A 5,115-nucleotide genomic window follows, 5' to 3' on the forward strand; every position below is an offset into this window, starting at 1 on the left:
CCGACTGCCACACCTGGGACGCGTACTCAAGGGCCGGGTCAGGCACCAGCATGGGACTCGCTGGCCGAGATCAGCTCTGAAGTGGCCATAGTGACCTTGAATGGCTTGGGAAGACCCAGGAGAAGGAAAAGGTAAGGGAAAACTCAGCTGGGATCAGGAATCTCCAGCCCAGGACCCCTCTGGATGCTTGGGCAGGAGCAAGGGGCTGGATGGCTTTTTTAAAACTGCTCTTGAGATGCGAAGTGTTTTCCTGGTGCATGCAGCATTCAGCTTTCTGCCTTTGTACGGTGGGGTGAGCCCCCTGAGATGCTCCCCGGGCTCTCAGACACTGCAGCCCTTCGTTTCAGAGTGGCTGCAATGCCTGCAGCTTCCACGGGGCTTTTCCCAAGCGACACTCACTTTGCAGCGGGGCTTTTGATCAGCTTTTGCCCTCACTGCACGTTTCGGGCTGTGGCCTAGAAAGCACCACGTGGGCTGCATCTCCCCAGGGACGCCCCCGCTGCCTGCACAACCCCGCAGCATCTGCAGGATGCTGAACTAGCACGGGTCCCCCAGAGGGACGGGGACGCAGAGGCGGCTCACACAGAGCTCGCGGGCTGCTGGGGCTGCCTCGCACGGGGAGTTTCCTTCTACAGGAAGAAATGACTATTTATTCCCAAATAAATATCGAAACTCGGCATTATTCAAGGAAGAATTACTCTGCATTCATCTCGTTCCCTGGTCTCATTCAGAGCTACCTGCGAGTAGAGCTGCTCCAGTGCTTGCAATCGCTTTGCCTCTCTTTTTATGGCTCCCCTCCAAACCAACCCTAAGATCCACCTTTTCCCCATCATCAGGCTTTGCAGAAAGAGGGATTTTTAGCAGATTTCTGCATGTAACTCTGCAGTGCTGATGAAAAGGAAACTGCTCAGGTCATGAAGCTGAGGAGAACGCTGAGCATACGCCAGTATGAAACCCTAAATTTGTTTTGCTAAGGCACAGCAGAAACAGACCCACCAGCTATAGAAACTGTCAGAGAAAGAAAGGCTGCTAAGTATTTTGTTATGTTAAAAAGAAAACAAACTACGTATATTAGAATACTTACTTTGCATTTGTAAAGCATCCTTCATCCAGGGACATCAAAGCATATTAAAAACACATTCTTACGACGTGCTACATGAGGTAGCAAATATCTGCACAGTAAAGGAACATCTGCAGCGTAGGGACGTTCCGCGTGCTCCCCAAATTCATGCAGCTAGTCCATAGCAGGGTCTGCAGCTGAACACCTCCTGGCGATGCCCCGGCTGCCATACCTGCCAGCGGGCTGCCAGGCTACCGCGGTGCCACGTGCGGACACGGGCTGGCTTCTCTTGCCAAATTCCCCACGTGCAGGCAGGCTGCTCGCTTGGTTAGTTTGTGGGTTTATTTCTTGCAATGAAGGTTTTTTTTGCCCACTGCATCCTTGAAGTTGGTGGAGATCAGAAATTACTTTTCTTTCTTTTTTTGTTTTTCCAAAGAGATGCCAAATTCCATCAGGCTGCTCTGGTCCCTAAAGCAATGGGCTGTAAGACGTTCACCCTGGGTGAAAAGCAGGGGTGTGAGTTCTCCCTTTGGCAGCCTGGGCTCTGCCTTCCTGGAGCCCGACACAGCAGGACATACGTGCCCAGCCCCACTCCTGCTTCCGCTGGGAAGTTTTCCATTTAGGCTCAGCAGGTCCGCAGGAACTGGCTCCCATCAGACCAGCAACATAGCTCGGCAGGGATGGGCAATTTGATTTGAAAAGCAAAGCAAAATAAATATAACAGGCTCCAACCTGTGTTCTACTGCCTGAAATAACTTGGAAAGATTTGCTTTGGACTGCCTCAGCCAAGGGGACCTTCTGCACGGGTGCTCAGCGAGGGGATGGGGTAGAGGCAACTGCCAGTCCTTACCCAGTGCCTAAGGACATTTCATGGGCAGAAACCCCTTTCTTTATGCATGTTGATGGCCTCCTCTGCTGTTGCCTTTACACCTACCACCCCTCTTGGGGACAAACCAGAACGAGGGGGATACACAGATCCTTTCACCCGAGGCATCACTCCTACCCTGAGAGGTCCAGCTAGAGTGAAGACAAAAAGCAGAAGACACCTCTTGCCTGGGCTGACATTAACCTAGGCTTGTGCGAATACACTCTCTCATCCATCACCCATTCCTCACGGGATGGAGAGCCAAGCCTGGGCAGATGTGGTCACAGGCTGCCAACATCTCCTGCCTCTGTGCTCAGCTGGCCATCGACAGCATTTCTGAGCCCGTGAATGAGTGGCTGGCAGCTGAGCTGGCACAGCCCAGCCAGGACGCTCAAAAATAAGAAAAAATAAAGAAGGAAGTGGGGGATTCTCAGATCAATCAGGCTTTTCAGAGGAGAAAGGCCTGCAGAAAATGTTAACTTGCTGGAAAACTAAAACTGCTCCGTCTGCACTTCACTTTTGCACAAAAGGTCACTGTTTTCTGTTAAAATAACTCCTCCTTCGTCCAGCTCCAGTTCGGAGCACACACAAGCCTTTGTAGCTGGTGAGCCTTGATGGGCCACTGCGGCCAAAGGGCCTGATCCAGACCCCCCCAGCACCAGTGGACGGCTCCTCACTGACCTTACAGGCTCTGCAACATGAGCTGCTGCCAGATAAGGAAAACAGTGTGGGGCAGTGACCCAGGATGGATAACATTTCCCTTTTAAAATGTGCCGTATCTTTGACTGTTTTATTATTAAATACTTCTGCCGTACAACAAGCCAGCCCCACATCCTGCTATTTCCCCTTCCAATAGATCTGCTCTGGCCATGATTACCCTAACAAGCACCATTAATGCACAGGAGCCACGTATGGGTCCAGGCTAGGCTTCATCCTCAGTTTCCCCACTTGTTTCTCTTCACTGTGACCTCTGCTCACATCTGGATGGGAAAAACCCCAGAGGAATCTGGAAAACATCAGGCTGAGTTAAAGCCAGGCTTCAAACAATGTCACGAGGCACTGATGTCACTGGGATGGGCTGGTCACCCCGCTAGGAGCCAGGCTGGCTGTGGGTGCTGGGTGCCATGGCACGTTGGCCAGCTGGACAAGCCCCGTCCTGCCCCGAGGAGGTCTCAGTGCTCGGATGGCTTTGTGCTGTGAGAAACCAGCACAGCAGATAGCCATCTTCCCAGGGTGTTATTCTCGCCTTCAAAAGGAAAACGTCCAAATGCAAAGGTTTGCTAACAAAAACTGATAGACATTTTGGAAATTAATAGCTGCTTGGAGCTAAAAGTGGAAGGCATGGGGTGGGGGGAAGATAGAAATTAAAGAAGAAAGAAACCAGGAGAAAGGAAAGAACATAATATAAAACAAGGGTAGGAAAAAGCCTTTAAAGTGAAGCCAATTTTATTCAAAGGCACTGAGGAAAGTAATTACATTAGTTTACAAATGCCTTTGTGTTCTGCAGTCTTCCTACATTTGGGGTGTGTTTCCACTTTAACTTTGACAATTTACAAACCTACCCTGTCCCTGCTAAACAAAGGCAGGACTGCAGCTTCTCCTGGGGTGCATGTTTGTAAGCAAAGTCTTACACCTTCTCCTAGAAGGAAAAGTTTACAAACAACCTATGAATTTAAGTCATTGATGAAGAATCTCTTTGATCAACGAATTAGAGGTGGTGGAGGGGAAATATCATGTTTCTCGTGCCACGAATCGCTGTTGGGAAGTAACATTCAGTTGTGCTCACCCCAGTACAGCAGCCCTATGGGAAGCACCCACCAAACCGGGCTGTTTGGGATGACTGTACGGCTGGGACAGACTACAAAGGAGCTGGGGTGTGCTGGCGCGGCTCAGCTGATGGGCGCCGACTTGCTCAGCCATAGCAGCTCAGCACATCCAGCTGGGCCACCCCGCCTGCCTTTCAGGAAACCAAACTGCAAAACCAGCTGCAAAGAGCCCTGCGAGGGCAGCACGTGCCGGCCTGTGTGCAGCAGGGTGCCTGAAGATGGATGTCCCCAAGAAGGGGACCTTGGTGGATCTGCCACCACTGAGACCCAGCACGGCAAACCATTGCCCGCAGCAGTCTGTGCAAAGCCCGGGCACGCCAGCATTCTGACATGCCCCCATGCCTAGGAGAGCATCACTTCCCCCGAGACCGTGCCAGGGGTCCCACAGCCCCAGCAGCCCACCCCATGCCGCAGTGGGGTACTGCCTGCGTGGTGACAGGCGGAGCAGTGGCTGCTGGTGCCCTTGTGTGTGGACACTCGCCCGTGGCCCTGTGCCCCCGCTCAGGGTCTGTGAGCTCCCATAAGCCTTGGCTGCAGTGGGAAGAAGGCAGCCAGTGGCTGCAACAAGCCTGTGCTGGCCCGGGCAAGCAGGGCTGCACCTCCAGCTCGCCCGCTCCTCCACGGTGCTGGCTCTTTAGTGGCATGTCAGGCATTAAGTGATCTTTTACACTGAGCATTAAAATTGAGAAAAGAATCTGATGTCTTCTGGCGTGTTTCTCTCATCCCTGTCGGCCTCCCTTGGAAAACCAAAGGGAAAAAGAAAAACAAACAAGCCACATGTAAATAACCCTCACAACCTGGCTGCAAAACATTGCAAGTGCTTCTCCACGTAGGGTCACACATGAACTCCACAGATAGTAACAGCACATGTGAAACTGGTAAACGTGTCCCGTGCGCTTTGGCCCAAGCCTGGCACATCCTCCTTTTCCGTGCCGTTGGGACACAAAGCACTTATTTATTTCTTGAAACAAAACAATCCTTGCAGCAAGGCCAGACACCCCAGAATGGAGGGGAGAGCGGGAACTGCTGGCTGGGGCTGCAGCCAGGCATGCACCCCGGGGGGAGCCAGGGTCCCCCTGAGACCCCACAGCCCCTGGGAGAAGGCTGTTGTCACCCCCAGGTCGCCCGTGCTGGCACGTGGCTGCGGGAGGCCGATGCCATCCCCGGCGCCGGGCGGTCCGGCGTCCCGCAACGCTGGGCTTGCTCTGGGAAACCCGCTCCCCAGTTGCAGGGACAAAGGCAGGGAACAAAGGGAAAGCCATTTTCCGAAGTGCTGTTTGTTCTGGCACGCTTTGTGGCTCTCTGTGTGCTTCTCTCCCACGGCTAACGGCAGGCGCGGCGGTTTGGGGCGGGCGCTCCACATC

At 53.0% G+C, this 5,115-nt stretch overlaps 1 protein-coding gene across 1 annotated transcript in view; it reads right to left on the reverse strand.

Annotated features, from left to right (window-relative positions):
• Positions 1-5,115, reverse strand: part of LOC103771526 (prickle-like protein 2) — a gene marked incomplete at its 3' end in the record, with an annotated part of 29,339 nt that overhangs the window by 18,124 nt on the left and 6,100 nt on the right.

The sequence above is a fragment of the Merops nubicus genome, unplaced genomic scaffold (assembly GCF_000691845.1).
Source record: "Merops nubicus isolate BGI_N331 unplaced genomic scaffold, ASM69184v1 scaffold20744, whole genome shotgun sequence".
NCBI lineage: Eukaryota > Metazoa > Chordata > Aves > Coraciiformes > Meropidae > Merops > Merops nubicus.